This window comes from Solanum stenotomum, chromosome 9, assembly GCF_019186545.1.
Source record: "Solanum stenotomum isolate F172 chromosome 9, ASM1918654v1, whole genome shotgun sequence".
Taxonomy (NCBI): Eukaryota; Viridiplantae; Streptophyta; class Magnoliopsida; order Solanales; family Solanaceae; genus Solanum; species Solanum stenotomum.
Window position 1 is genome coordinate 57,291,334 of NC_064290.1, and position 15,692 is coordinate 57,307,025.

General features: G+C 29.3%; 1 pseudogene; it reads right to left on the reverse strand.

Annotated features, from left to right (window-relative positions):
* Positions 1–13,644: 13,644 nt before the first annotated feature.
* LOC125877814 (loganic acid O-methyltransferase-like) lies at positions 13,645–14,861 on the reverse strand (annotated as a pseudogene).
* Between the last annotated feature and the right edge of the window lie 831 nt (positions 14,862–15,692).

Below are 15,692 nucleotides of genomic sequence, written 5' to 3' on the forward strand. Positions count from 1 at the left end.
TTTAACTCTCAAACATAAAAAGTAACATATGTTATTAAAAACTTTAATAAAAAGTACTATAATTTACAATAAATAATAACTTAAAATATCTACAAGAAAAAAAAAAAAAGACTAATTTTTGTACTGCTTGTGTCACATAAATTAGGATTGGGATGATTTTAAAATTTTAATTTTGGTTATACATTATAAAATAGCCGAAAAATTGAATGATATAATTTTTTTAAAAATAACCGAATGAATCGTCCTATCGATAACCCTAATGTTACTTCTACTCTGTTTATTTTTACTTAAATTTAGAAAGATATGTTTCATTTCTACCCTCAATCTTATCGGTACATTTATTTGCTATTTGAAATTGAAATTAAAAAGACAAATGACAAATAAGTTTTTATATTAGCTCACTTATGAGCAAAATATATTATAACAATCTTTACTAATTTTATAACAATACATAAACTATACTCTCTCCGTCCCATATTAGATGGGCACTTTCAACTTTACACGGTGATTAAGAAATCATTAATACATTGGAAGACTTCACCATTTTACCCTTTGTTTATATCAATGCACATTGAAATGAGTTACAAAAAATACACATACAATATAGGAATGGTCATATTAATTGTAGGGTAAAATGGAAAAGAATTAATTAATTCTATCCTAATTTAATAAGTGCTCAAATAATATGGAAAAATTTTTTTTTAGTAAGATTCTCATCTAATATGGGACGGAGAGAGTAACAATGTAACTTTATTAATGTTGGGCCCGGACAGCACCCGGGCTTTCTTTACTAGTATATATATATATATAAAAGTAGTTATGAAGCCATTATCAATCTTATTTTCCAAATGTATTATTTGAATTATCACTTCATAATTCTTTGACTTTTTCTTACAAGCAAATCCTCGTTAGACAAAGCATGGATTTGGACGGTGCAACATCCACATCCATATATATCCAATCTGATGATAGAACTTGAATAACTATTATGTATTTACTAGTACCTACGTTTGTCAATTACTACTAATTAAACATATCTTGATTTATAAGAACTTAAACTATAACTAAGAAAATAGGGTTGAAATAATATTTATGTGACACGTTACATATTTTAATATTAAGAGTATTTTATCTTCTTCAAACAAATTACGCATCACAAAGTTGGAATATTCTGTTGGGCCAAACACTTTTAACTCAATGTAACATATTGTAAAAGCTCTAAAGGACAAGTACATATACCGAGTCATAAATTCCACAAATAATATTCCTGAATTCTAAATATTCTTCAATGATCATGTCACCAATTTATTTCAACTTTATAAATATACAAAAGTTACTTGTTATGTAGTTTGGATGAGAAAATTTGTAATTCCATACAAAGAAGGTGGAGCATGTAGTTCAAAAAATTAAAATATATACTCAACAATTTTCCATATTTAATAATTAAATAAATAACAATAATTATTGTTAATTCTAAACTTGTAGTTGTGCATATTGTTTTAGAAACTATAAAAGAGGGAAAATAGAAGCCTAAAATTTGGGGGGGGGGGGGGGGGNNNNGGGGGGGGGGGGGGGGGGGGGGGTTGTGAAGCCTACAAAGCTCTACGTAGATCCGCCCCCTACCCTAATATGTGATTGCATGTGATGTGTGCTGGTCTCTTTTGGCTTCGTTCGCTTCAATTTTCCTCATGCAAATTTACATAAAAACATCTAATAGGATCAAAACACTTCAATAACAATGTAAACCACACAAATATAATCAAGATATAAGGTGATAATGTATTAGAAATATTGTAATGACCCGGTCTGTCATTTTAGGAAAGCTTCATGAATTTTCCATTTTTCCCCTCCCGTTATCGACTCCGAGTCATTTTTTATTGAGTTTAAATGGTTGGTTTTGAACTTTGAGTTAAAAGTTGAGAATTTGGTAAGTTTGTGAGTTTTAAAGGCTAAGTTGTTAAAAGAGTGGTTTTTGGGGTCTTTTGGACTTTTGAGTGTCAAAATGGAATTATGTCGATTCCATTAGTCTAGAAATGTGAAATCCGTGAGAGTTATCGATTTTGACTCCGAGTCTTTTTAAGGATTTGAAGTCCTAAGTTATGAAATTATGTGGAAATTTTAGCCTTTGGGTTAACTTGGTCAACATTTGGGGTTTGGATGCTCGTATCGGAATTTTGAGAGTTCCGTTGGATTCGGGAGATGATTTTAGGCCTAAGTGAGGTCTTGGTTGATTTTGAGAGGTCCCGAGCTTGTTTTAGCTTTTTTAGGGATTGAGTTAGTTTCTTGTGGTTTTCACGGATGTCGAGTCAAGGAAACCTCAGATTCATGTTTTGACGGTTTCATTGAGTATGGAACATTGAGTATAATTGATTTGCATAAGTATTTTGTATTTATGGGGTTTCGAACGAATCCCGATGAATCTTTCAATGATTTTTAAGTTGGCTGGTTTTTCTGTGTTCTGGTGCAACCCTCCGCGTTTGCGGAGCTCTTGGTGATATTTGTGCGATTGAGATTCATTTCATTAAGGGTGAAAAAAGGATTTTAATGTTAAATTGTTTCTAATTATAAGAAGGTGACATTTTCTTTTATGACGAACTATAAAGGTCAAAGAGGATAGTATTAACTATTATTCAAAATTGTAGTTATGTCACAATCCTGAATCTGATTTTATGAATATCATTTATAAATTATAACAATATCTCCTTACAACCACCATCTCGTCATATCTAATTTTTAATATTTTTTTCCCTTGTCAAATACAATTGTAATAGGCCATTACTATGGCTAACCCATCGGCAAAGTATGTTAATTTGATAAAAATGAATAATTAAATTTAAAATTACTGTTCCATCAGAACACCGCACCTACCATGCATTAATTTGATTGAATAATAGCTTCAAGTTGTCATATACTACAGTTAACCATTTGAATGAAACAATTGGAGGATCCATAAACACGTGTTAAATGGGACATCTAGGTGAGAGACATGTGTACTATTTAATTATTAAATGTCAAGATTATATTGCATTAACTAATATCATAACCATAGTTAAGTGAATATGTTTTTGAAAAAATTCTCTCCAAATTTAGTAAGAATAATTAATTCTTCTCAATTTTTCGTATCCATATATTTATATCATTAATTTCATTTTATATTTTTATATTTAAATATTAAAATTATGGAACATGAACTTAATAACGTTTAATTTGTTTAGCCTAACAGTAGTCTTACAAAATATTTTGCTTTTAAATTGATGTTTTCTTTTATTTTACGTTTTAAAAAGAATTTTTTTTTATACTTTCACATTTGTAATTCTAATGCATTTTTTACTTCCCATTTTTATTATATGATTTCTATCATTAATGATAATTCTTCCTTTTATTTTTAAAATTTCTCAACCTAATATTTCAAGAATAAATTTGCTAGCATAGGAAGCGAATAAATAATGTACAATATTAATATTTGAATATAGAAATAAAAAATGAAATTAAACGGTTCTAAGATTTGTAGGAATATTTTTCTTACCAAAGTTAAGAAATTATTTGTTCAAAACGTATTCCTTAATTATGGTTATGATACTAGTTAATGTAATATAATCTTGACATTTAACAATTAAATAGTACACATGTCTCTCATCTAGATTTGTACTTGACGAAATGGAGGAAAAGGATAATGGAGGGGAGCCAAATCCGCTTTATTGATTATCAGTAAATGGAATTGTGTGGATAATTATAACTTTGAATTATTGGAGATATATTTGTCTCTTCTTATATATATAATTACAATTTATTAGCACTTGTCCCTATTTCAATTATTACATGACTTGGACTTTTCTATATATCATGAATTTGATTTTGAAAGGTCCATACTATGATTGGATATTTCCTAATTTTAGACAATTAGATCTGTGGATCATTTCCATTTACCCAGTAGATTTATTATCAACTTATTTGGTTCACATATTAGTCATCACGTGCCTATTATTTATAATGGATGATTATTTTTGTACATGAATAATAATGAATCATGAGTAAATGTGTGGAATATAACTTTTGGTTATTGGACTATTGGAGATATTTGTTTTGTTCTTATATTACAAACTTGTTTGCACTCCTAATTTCAACTGTAACATTACTTAATTTGATGTTTGAAGAGTTCATACACAATAACAATTATTAATTTACTCAATAAAGTTTTATAAGTGAGATCTAAAAAAAGTATAATATACGTAGATTTTATTATTATTTTGTGGAAATAGAGATATTATTTTCGAAAAACTCTAAACTCAAGTGTAGCAAATAATCAAGATATAAAAGAGACAGAAACAATGATGAAATTATACCAAGTAACACAAAATAGTGTGACAATCAAAATATCAGAAATAAGAACTACAATAATACTAGTATAATGCTAATGACAAACATCAACCATCCTAAGTAAGATAATATTACACTACCTACTAACCTTGACAGTGGCAGATTCAAGATATGTAGGTTGTGGGTGCTTCACTTTGTAACCTAAATCATTACCGTTCATTTAGTATAAGTGCAAAAGCTATTTAAACAAAGCTATATTTAATATTACTATCAGAAAAGAAGATCCGATCACGAATTATAATATACTCAATGACTTTTCGTATTTTGAAATTAAAGTGAGTAATAATAACATTGCTTACCCTTGCTAATATCTTATATTATGCTTTACATAGCGAATTAAACAGCTTTGTAAATATTTTTAAAAAAAATACTTGTTATGTATTTTGAATGAGAAAATTTGTGACATTTTGTTACGTAGTTTGAATGAGAAAATATTTATAGATAAGCTTTTGATATTCAGCTATAAATATAAGTAATTGTCTTACATTTTGCAAATTTATTGCGAATTATAACACTCAATATTAGTTATGACATTTTGAGCAGAGAGAAAGGGAAATCAATGACTGGATGTGCGAGAAAGATTTATTCTTTTGAGCCCAATTATTTTGAATTTGCGCTGCGTATGGGTCTATTCGGATGAAGCACTCCGTACTATGATTTTTTCATGCTTAAAGCTCGAACACGAAATCTCTAGTTAAGAAAAGCAAAACAGATATTGTTGTTATAGATTTTTTAAAAATGTTACAGAGAGGTAAAACATAACATAAAACATTGATTTTTAAAATGTTTGACTTTTATATATAGTGAAGTGTTGTTATGAAGGTGATTGTTATTATGTTATTGAGAGCTAGATCTGACTGCAGTTGTGTATATAATCTACTTTTATTGACAATCCAATAAATTATCCGAGGTGATTCATTTTTTGAACTAATTGTTTAAACATCGGAACTTTGACTATCTTATTTTGATTAAAATGTCCTTTTGGTGTAACTAAATTAAAAAATGAAATTATTTGTACTTTCTTATTTTTTTTAATTTTAAATATTTTTACATGTTTAAAGTGTTAGTATGATATAATTTAGATATTTTTTAAAAATCAAAGTCGCATATCCTTTATCATATGACGAACAAATTATGATTATCAATTTATCAGACAAAAAATTATCAAAATCAAACTTAAAAGTATACATTAAATATTTTTATACTATTAAATTATTATTATATTTTATTTTCAAGATAAAATATCTTTTTTACGAATACATTTTTTTAGCCACCAAATTTTTCTCACTGTCGGCCATATAAAGTTAAACTCTAGATAAGCATATGCATTAAATAGCCAAATTTCTTTTTTGCATGATATATAAAAGTGCCGTTTAATTTGACTTTAATTGATATTTATATTTTTAAATTTTATATATGTACAAATAGACATGTGTGTTTTGTATGATGTTTTGTGTGTACTATTTCAGATAATATATATATATATATATATACACTAGATAGTTCTTGCCCGTGCTAAGCACGGACCTAACATGTAGTTTTATTAAAGATCTAATATTGTAAAAGTTGAAAATGATATAATATTTTTATATGAAATTTAAAAAATAAAAAGATAATGATTATACATATGATTAAATCACATATAAATTCAAAATCTATTAATTGTTGCATATTATATACTCCAGTTGTTAAATGTGTCTATTATATATTCATGATGAGAATGTCATACTATTAGATATTGAAGTACGATATATAGTTAATATATGAGAATACAATTACATTTATATATTTATTTATATAATAAATATTTCATCTGTCTCTAATTACTTGTCCACATTTTCTTTTTTAGATGTCTCTAATTACTTGTCTACAAATCAAGAAATGACAATTTTTTTTATACTTATTACACCCTCAATTAATTACTTTGAAAAAGGTAGAAGTTCTTGAATATCTTAAATTTTTAATTCATCCACTTCATAATTAATAAGGGTAAAATGATAAACTCACTATGTCAATTATTGTTTTCTTAGGTTTGTCAATTTAAAAGTGGACAAGTAATTAGGGACAAAGGGAGTAATTATAAATGACCAATAGTAGATGCATCATTAATGGTGTGATCAATTATTTTCTCGACAACCATTGATTAGAAATAGGGATAACAATGAAACGGTGCAGAGTGAGTATGGGGTGGGTGTAAGACATAGTGAAATTGAAGTTTTCTCGTCTATAATTGAAGTTTATTATCACATTAGTATTAATAGATCAACAGGAAAATATACTCAATCTACAATTTGAAGTATTTGTTTTGATTAGTACTATGATAAATTGATTGTTTTTTTTTTCTTGATTTAGACGGTCAAGTGAAAAATGAAGTATTATTGCTAATTTCAGTGAGGCATTGTTCACAAAGTTGAATTATGAAAATTGGATACTATTAATATATCAAAATTTATGTAAAAGAAAAATAAAATCAAGGAATAAACTAAAACATAATTTCTTTGTTTGAGGTTTGGGTGCAAAGATATATATATATATATATATATATAATGTGATGTTGTATATTTGTTTACGTGATTAAACAAAAAAAATGAAGATCAAATAAGAATTTTGCACGAATGGGGTGAGGGGCATATTTATGCGGGGCGGAGTGGAGCGAATTGAGATTACAAAAAAGTATTACTCGGGGTGAATTCATGCGGGGCAGGGCGGTGGAGCAGATTAAGATTATAAAAAAAAAATGCACTACACGAGGCGGGGCGGAGCGTGTTAAAATAAGCAGCAAACACTTAGCAGTTACCGAAAATTCCCGTCGTCGTACAGGGAGACTCATACTTATATAGAATGATGAAGAATGATACAATGATGAAGGAGATGGATGGCTAGAATTGTAATGGTAATGAGTAAAGTCAAAATATCTGGCCACAATGTTAGCTTTGAAATTACCTTGGTTGTCCATACTTGCTTTTCAAAATATCTGGCCACAATGTTGGCAGTGAAATTACTATTATGCCCTTGATCGTCTATTCTTGGCTTTTCTAAATAGAAATAATATATATATATATATGATCTACTTATATACGTTCAAAATTGAAGAGCCTAAATATGAGTCGAAGGAAAAATTAAAGAATATTGTGCCTTTCCTTTCATCAAATAGTGTGGACAATAATTTTACAAGCTATCGAATTATTTGTTTTCTTCTCTTTTATGACCTTTTTGCACTTATCGTAAATTTGACATGATGAATAGGATTTTTAATTTATTTTTAGTTATATTTTTGACATTATGTGGAGTACTTTTTTTTGCACTTATCGGATTTTGATGGTTGTCGTGGATTTATTGGTTCACTTACTAGTTATACAGATAAATTACAATGCAAAATTGCTTTTACGATAAATAATAATGAATGATATGTATACACCATATATATATATAAGTAGTTATAAAGTCATTATCAATCTTATTTTCCAAATGTATTATTTGAATTATCACTTCATAATTCTTTGACTTTTTCTTTACAAGCAAATCCTCGTTAGACAAAGCGTGGATATATATATATATATATATATATAATCTGACGATAGAACTTGAATATTTTTTTTCCGATGCGTGTTTATATTACTCATATTTATAGAATAATTTAAATAGTTTATGCACCTGATTTTTCAGCGAAACAAATTTTGTAAAAATTAATAATTTTTACCTCAGATTAAGAATATCAAGAGAGACGATTAAATGAATTGTCAGTATAATTGTTGAATTTTTTTATTAGAAATTAATCGATTATACACCTATATTAGAGGTGATATTAATTATGTGGACTATTTCCATGGAAGTGGATCGGACTTTTTTGTTCTGATCCATTATTTATGTTCGTACTTTTTTTTGTTTCAATTTATGTAGTACGTTTAATTTGACATACAATTAAGCCATTAAAAAAGAAATGAACACTTTTAAAATTTATGGTTTAAAACAAACCTTAAGGTAAAAGGAGAATTTCTAAAGTTTAATTATGTCTTATTATAGAAGGATAATGTTCTCTTTGAAACAAACTAATACAAAAGGATATAAATTGGAACAAGAAAATATAATACTAGTTATACACATGAACTAATATATTCTTTCTTTTAGAGAATATTATCAAGAAATATTTAACTCTTGTGTATATTAGTGTATATGCATTAGCTTTTAGGTTTTATATTAACTTTTACGTTTTAGCCATCTGAAAATTTATTATCAGACAAACATAATAACTATTATGTATTTAATAGTACCTATGTTTGTCAATTACTACTAATTAAACATATCTTGACTTATAAGAACTTAATCTATAACTAAGAAAATAGGGTTGAAATAATATTTATGTGACACATTACGTATTTTAATATTAAGATCATTTTATCTTCTTCAAACAAATTATTCATCACAAAGTTGGAATGTTGTTGGGACAAACACTTTTAACTCAATGTAACATATTGTAAAAGCTCTAAAGGACAACTACTTATACCAAGTCATAAATTCCACAAATAATACTCTTGAATTCTAAATATTCTTCAATGATCATGTCACCAATTTATTTCAACTTTATAAATATACAACAGTTACTTGTTATGTAGTTTGGATGAGAAAATATGTAATTCCATACAAAGAAGGTGGAGCATGTAGTTCAAAAAATTAAAATATACTCAACAATTTTTCCATATTTTATAATTAAAATGAATAACAATAATTATTGTTAATTCTAAACTTGTAGTTGTGCATATTGTTTTAGAAACAATTAAAGAGGGAAAATAGAAGCCTAAAATTATGGAAAGAAAATAGAAAGGTAGATTAGAGGAAAACAATAGAAGCCTAGAAGTAAGGGAAGAAATTAGACTTTGGGTTAACTTTGGTCAACATTCGGGGTTCGGATGTTCGGATCGTAATTCTGAGAGTTCAGTTGGATTCAGGGGGTGATTTTAGGCCTAGGTGAGGTCTTGGTTGATTTTTGAGAGGTCCCGAGCTTGTTTTAGGTTTTTTAGGCGTTGAGAGTCTTTTGTGGTTTTCATGCATGTCGGGTCAAGGAGACCTCAGATTCATGTTTTGACGGTTCCATTGAGATCAGAACATCGAGTATAATTGATTTGCATAAGTGGTTTGTGTTTATGGGGTTCTGAACGAATCCCGATGAATCTTTCGATGATTTTTTAGTTGGCTGATTTTTTTGTGTTCTGGTGCAACCCTCCGCGCTCGCGGAGCTCTTGGCGCGTTCACAGAGGGGAAGGGGTGTGAACCTCGTGTTCGTGAAGTTTCGACCGCGTTCCCGGGAGGTCAAAGTGTTGACCTCCGCACTTGCGGGAGACCTGTCGCGTTCGCTGGGAGGGGTCAGCGTTCGTGGAGGACCCCTGACTGTGTTAAACCCAAATTTAGGGGTTCCTTCCCCATTTTCATTTTTTGGAGCTTTGAGAACTCGGTAGAGGCGATTTCAAGTGGGGTTATCTAGATAAAATTGTTGGGTAACGTTTCTTAACTCTAAATCTTTGATTACCCACTATTAGTATTGAATTTAGGAGTTTAAATCAAGTTTTTTGGTTGATTAATTGGGGGTTCTTCATGAACTTGAGTTTTGAAGTAGAAATGAGTTTATGAACTGATTTTAAGTCCATTTTCGAAATGATTTTCCCTAATGATTTCCTAAAGCCTTAAGTAATATTTTCAAGAATTATTTTCCGAATTCAAACCATAATTTTAGAATGAGTTTTGTGTTGATTGGCCCACTTTTCAAGAGAATTTATGTGAGTATTGTTGTTTCCAAAAATTTATTGTGAATACTTGTTTGTGCATTGATTGTGTTGCTTTGGAAGTGGTTCGGAAGGGGAAGACTCAACTATTGGAGTGATTGTGCAAGTGGCTTCCTACACCTTGTATTCTAGTTAAATTCGTATGCTTTCTTTGTTGTTTGTGTATTGGGAGTTATGGAGATGAGGTAAAGAGCTAAATTGTCCACTTGTTACATCTAAATGAACAAAAAAGGGTTGAAATGAAAAAAGTTATGCGTTGAACATGATGATGTGGTTTGCCTTAATGTAACCCTTATCAATTGATTGATGAAATACATGAAAACATGATTGTGGACTTGAATTGTATAATTTGTTGTCTCTTCTATGTGGTGTGATATTGCTTGTGTGCCTTGATCGTTGGACACCATGATGAGACATGTGATGATTATGAGGCCGAGGTCTTTGCCGGCAAGTGTTATTATGCTAAGGTCTTTGTCGGCGAGTGTGATTTGATTGAGGTCATTACCAACGAGTGTTAATATGCCAAGGTCATTTTCGGCAATTGTTATAAAGACGACGGGAAATGATTCCGGCAAGAGATTGATTATTGTGACTTGATGTATTTATTGTTTATGTGTAACTTGCTTGATATTTGAGGTTGATGTACTTGTTGCGTGTGACTGAACTACCTAACTTTGAGGTTGACTTATTTGATTAATTTAATTGTTGAATTGTGGTTACTGAATTGAGAATTTTGCGCCTGTGAGCTGTGTATTGTAGGATTGCTAGGTTGGATTGCTTTCTGTGCAGGTTGTAGTTTGAGGAGGTTCGGTTGGAGAGTTGGGGGTATTTTTTTTTCTAGCTAGTTGTTTTGTTTAGTAGGTTGCTTGTTGGGTACCGTGTTGTTGGTACTCGCCTCTTGCTTCTACACTTGTGTAGGTTTCGAGCCCGGACCCGCGTGATCTTTTTCTCTGTCTTCGATCTCGAGGCTTGTCAAGGACTTGAAGAGGTAGTTGTTTGTCATTCGGCGGGCCCTCTTTTTCCTTTTCTTACCCTTTGTTCTATTTGAGAAACAAAGATTGAAACTTGTATTTATTTCTTAATTTTGTACTGATGTATTTAGTAGTCTGTACACGTGACAACCAGATTCTAAGGGTTTTAATAGAAGAATAAGTTTTGCCGCTTTATCTTGTTCTTAATTTTACTGTTTTCCGCATTTCTTTCTTTTCGTTTGGATTGAGGCTGACTTGTCTTGGTAGGAATAGGCAAGTGTCATCACATCTATTTTTGGGTCGTGACAAATATTGATTTTTAGTCTAATATTAATTACGGGTGCAATGTATTAATATTGTATATGCATAGTTATATATACACAATTTTATACTACTTATACAATATTGACACACTACATAACTATTTATACAATATCGATAGATTACATATACACAAGCCTATTTTGTTAAAAAGATCTTTCTATCGCCAATACAATTACCTAAGAAATCCTAGATTATTTTTCTTATTAATTATTCCACCTAATGGATAACATCACCAATGGTAAAATGAAACGTGTACTTTTGAGATTTCTTCTTCTTTGGCTTTTCCTTGCCAAACAAGACCTTATTTGATAAAGTGTGGAGTTGAACAATGCAAAAAAATTCAAAGAAAAAAATGCATGCATGTGTGGAGAAAACACTGATCAAGAAAAACTTAAAGAAAAAAAGATTATTAAGCATATTATTAATTAGCATTAGCCAAATGAGAGAAAAGACATAAAATGACATCTGAAGTTGTCCTGAATTTTCAAAAAGACACCTAAAGTTTGTGAGCGTCCTATTACCCCATGGAACTATTTCAACTCGCAATAATTAAACACTTTTGATCCATTTTCATAACAGTTGTGTTCTCACATTTTATAGGTGCGTGGAGAAGTAAAAATACACCCCCAAACTAGTGTAAAAATGACACGTGGCACTGACAATTTGAATTTTCTTCTTTATTAAAATACCTACTTCCCATCTTCTCCAAAACCTCCATTGATATATGTTGAAGAGCCTGCCATCTACAACCAAAAGAAAAAAATATCTTCATTCTCAATGAAATTTTCATCTAGCTTTACTAGCTTCAATTTCTTCTTCTTTTTTTAATTTTATTTAAAAGTTAAAGAGATCAACGAATTTGTAAATCATGAATGTGCAATTGCAAACAAATTTCAAAACTAAATCAGTGAAAAAACATTCAAACTCAAAGAAATCCTAAACTAACACTACATACACATGAATAATAGATAGCAGAAGAAGAAAATAATAAATAACATTAATAAATTTTGTTAATAAATGTTTTTTTAAAAATTTAAATTGAAGAAATTAAATTAAATTAAATTAATACCTGCCGTTGGGAGTTATTGTAGTAGCTATAAGCACTATTACCATCATTCATGGGCAAAGATGTTGTCATTTTGGCTAATATTCTTCTTCTTTTTTTTTCACCTTAGACGGATTCAGAATTTAAAATTTACGAATTTTAATTTAATTTGTACATTGTAAATGAATTTTGTAAGATAATTACATAATTTGAATCGAAGATACTGAATTCTGATAAATTTGTTACTTCTACTCTAGTATAATTAATTTTATCACTACATATATTGTTTTGTTCCTTTAGCATCCTTATTTACCTATGTTATTATTTGACCATGTATATTCCAGTAGGTACTCAATGCACGAGTCCCAATAAGATCCTCTTTTGAAGAGGCGACTTAAAGGGGAAATCATTAAAGCAATTGATTTAGGCCCGAAAATTCTAAGGAGTCAAAATTTTTATATATTGTTTACATACAATATTATAAATTATTAATAAAAAATACTAAATTTTATGTTGTTGTTTTTTTCAAAGGGATAAAAGTTATTCAGATAAATCATCGTAATTTTATTATATAAATATGCAATATATGAAAAATAAATAATTTAATGACGACTCTTATAATTGAAACAACAAAGTCTCTTGTATTATAGTTCATATGTATAACTAATATGTGAACCAGACGAACCAACAAATCCGATTCATCAGTTTATTTCAAATGTGTAAGTATTTATAGACAAAAATGCCTTCCATAAGTAATCAACAAATTATATGTGCATTGCATTACATTTTATGTACCATTATATAAAGTTTGTTAGACATGGATAAGATGAAATCTTCACGCCAAGTGGCAAAAGATTATTGGCTCTCTTTTTTATTTTACTTTTTTTTAAAGAGAGTCAGTAAAAATATCAAAAAAATTTAAATCCTAAAAATATGACACTTTAATGATTTTCATTTTTTTCAAACTAAACATACTAAAATTGAATGAAAATCAAAATGACAAAGATTAATCCCAAACATAACATTTAATGCTGAAATAGTGTAGAAGGAAGGATAAAAAATTACAAGCCTACAAGTGTACATTAGATATATCACATCACTCGATAGAATCGAGTTATATAATATATATAGTACATTCCTCCATATAAATTCATTTACGCTTTAAAGTGATAAATAATTGGCATGCTTTCTTATAATTTATTTTCATCCATACTAAAATTTCATCACTTTTGAGAATAATCCTTGTAAAAGCTTCTTTTGCTATTTTACTCCCAAAATTATTGATGAAAAGTCCTTCCAAAACAGCTCTTAGGTTTATGATCAAAGTCTTTGCATCAGCCTCATCCACAAGCTTTGAATTGGGATATGTTAACTCTAATTTCTCTATGCTAAAACAATCATTTTTCTCCACCACTTCAGTCATGTCTTCAATTGAGGGAAAATACACTGGCACATTAAATGAGTTAACTAAAGACTCATCTAACTTACCCTGTGGAAAAAAAAGAAGAAAGAAACCTCAATTATTATAAATGTATGGCTATATCTAACTAGTTCTTCTGTTTCAATTTGTTTGTCTGATTGTTATTTGATACGAAGTTCAAAAAAGTAAAGAAAATGTTTGAATCTTTTGGTGTTAAACTAAAAATACGCTGACTGTATCAAAAAGGAAAGTTGAAATTAAAAGGTTAACCAAACAAACAAATTGAAATGGATGAAGTACTAAGTAATTTAAATACCTACCTCGTTCACCAAATCCATAAAACTAGAACCGAAAAATTTCAAGAGATGTTCACTTAATTGTGGTGAAATTAGAACCATCATTCCACCAGGAACAATTTCCTCAGCTCTTGCATTGAAGAACATCTCCATGTCCTTTTCAAATTGAGCAACATATGCATTCATTACTTCAATATTTGAAGCACCTATATAATGAATCAAACCCTTGTTCCATGATGGAGATTTCTCATCTAACAACTCTTTTGGAATCTTAGATAACCAATGTATAGAAGTAGAACAATGAGCAAAATGTATTGATCACGATGGAAATAATCTACCATGAAAAGATCCTGGAACTCCAAATGCATAGTAGGATCGATCAATAGGTAGTGATCGAAAGAGGGTGTTGAAATCATTGGTGACATGATCATTGAAGAATATTTGAAATTCAAGAATATTATTTTGGTATTTTTCCTTTAAAGCTTCTACAACATGTTGCATTGCACTAAAAGTGTTTGGTCCAATTGAACATCCCAACTCTGTAATACGAAATGTGTTTGAAGAAGATAACATGATTTTGATGTCAAGCTTTCGAATAATTGCATCTCTCACCATCTCCTTTGCAGTACTATCTAACATTTCTTTCTGCATTCAATAACAGATAAAATCTACTTATTTTATTGTTATAGTGGGTAAAGTACGATACAATAAATTTAGTGTGACATATATAATATATTGCATATTATTGTCACCACGGATAAATTTAGTTACTGTACAAATAATATATTGATGTATGATGTGCATTTAGGATCAAGCACCTACCATTATATCAAAAACTATAACTAGTAATATCAAGGGCACAATTTTTTTTCTTAACTAAGTCCATCATGCATGCGTCATCCAATCCAGACCATGCCACCGTCTCATGGACCTTGCCATAGGCAAAATGTTGCATTGCCCATCATGGTGTTTGATGAATTCTTAATTTCGAGTTGGGAAAAGGCTCAAATATTCCATTAAACTTTGAGAAAATTCTAATTTATGCATCCGTTAAAAATTTAGCTTATCTATGCCATTACCATTTGAGAAAGTGTTCATTCATTCCATTATATTTAAACTTTGGTTTTTGCAAAATCATTTTTTAACTCAACAAGACTCCAAACAACTTTTAACACTTTTCAATTGGGGTATTGGATCAAATGTACTTATTTTGCTTCTTCTTCCTCAAGAACACCAAGATCACATGAACAACATCAATAACTCCCAAATTTTCAACTTCTTCAATTCTTCGTGAAATCACCTCAAATTTCGGCCACGTAATTAATTTTAATTTTTTTAAAGGAAAAATCAAAATTCTAAAATCACTTATGGAGTTAAAAAAAACTCATCCATATTTTAAAAAAAAAACATTAAAAAAAATGAAAATCAGTCTTAAAATTTCAAAAATCTGCTTTGATTCGTGTTTTTGTTGTTATTTCTAAA